This window comes from Octodon degus, unplaced genomic scaffold (genome assembly GCF_000260255.1).
Source record: "Octodon degus isolate 3935 unplaced genomic scaffold, OctDeg1.0 scaffold00057, whole genome shotgun sequence".
NCBI classification, from domain to species: Eukaryota; Metazoa; Chordata; class Mammalia; order Rodentia; family Octodontidae; genus Octodon; species Octodon degus.
The window spans coordinates 9,329,581-9,331,041 of record NW_004524633.1 but is presented as its reverse complement, the minus strand read 5'-3'; positions in this window follow the sequence as shown (position 1 = coordinate 9,331,041).

The following is a 1,461-nucleotide window of genomic DNA, read 5'->3' as shown; positions in this document are numbered from 1 at the left end:
AAAAAAACTAGTAGGTCTACCTTTCCTAGTGTGCCTTTCCTTCCCCCAGAATTTCTAGCCTAGGACATGTCTGCCCTTCCCATCCAGTTCCTCCATTATACTTTACCAAAGAACAATAATGTCATGTGTAAGTAAGTTACCATTCCCTGCAGGATACTTCATAAGAGATACTTATGATACTTTGGATTAGAGAAAGTCTGTCTCTGTCCAAACAATGTTCATTTGTCTGCTGCTGCCGCTGCTGCCTCCAGAAGTGGATGCTGCTACCAGAAATCTAATGCTTTGGATCCTGCATCACCAGAGGTTACCCAAAAATAATTCATGGGTTTCTCTATTTATTCAACAAGCATAAGCTTTAAACTGCCAGGTACAAGATATTCCACAATAAGCAAACACACATTGTTCCTCCCATCCTGGCATTTGCAGTCAATTTGCAAAGACATACCTGAGACATCTTATTTCTAAAACGAGGACTTCATTACAGTTCCGAGGGTTGAGAGTGGAAGTGATGGGGGCGGAGAGCGCACAGCCAGGAAAGGTTCCGAATAAGCAGCTCTACGCTGAGAGAAGGGGCGAGGGAAGCGGGCGCTGGCGTGGAGAAAGCGGCGCTTGTGAATCGGACCCAAGCAGCATGCAGGCTCCCGCGGCTGACCGCTGAAGGTGAGATCAGAAGGTGGCCATGCGCCAGAATCTCAGAGCAGTAGCTTAGATTTTGATTATTATTATTATTGTTTTTATTTTTACTCCCGTCCGCTCAGCATTTGAAGCAGAAGAATGAATGATTGAGTTTCCACATACGGATTCCGGCTTCTCTGCAGAGAAAGGCGAGGACTAAATGTGTAAAACATTATGTCATTATCAGCTGCTAGCATCCTCGTCTCTCAAATTCTTTCCATCTAGCTGTTGGTACAAGAGCGTGACAGTTAGAGCCCGGAGACCAGGTCCCCGGAGTCCCTCCTCCCCACTGAACGGCAGCTCTTGCGCATCTCCCCTGTTCTCCTATCGCCTTCCCGTAGGTCTCTACCTGGCATTTCTGTTCTTTCGCCACCATTCCAGTTGTAATTATTGGGTGGTTTATTATCCACGGTGGGGATTATATATTAGGGCCTCATCTTGCTCTTACTGTTCTTGCCGTAGGACCGTGGACCCAACCTTGCCTCTCAATTCCAGCCTAGTAGGCGGAGCTTCGGTGTCACCGGTGCCCACCTGGTAAGCCTTCCTAAGACTGCTGGCTGCACAGCCTTGTGTAACAAGACATTTTCTCCACTCTGCTTCTCCCTACTCTGACGCTCTCCCTGGGGGACCATTCTCACTGACTTCCTTTTTTTTTGTTTCCATAATTTTATTGAGAAACAAATAGAAATGAGACAGTTTCAAATCAAATTGGTAGGACAGTTTCAATAATTAACACATTGCATACATTCTTCCTAGTGGTTAATTGCTGTACAAGATGTGGATTTG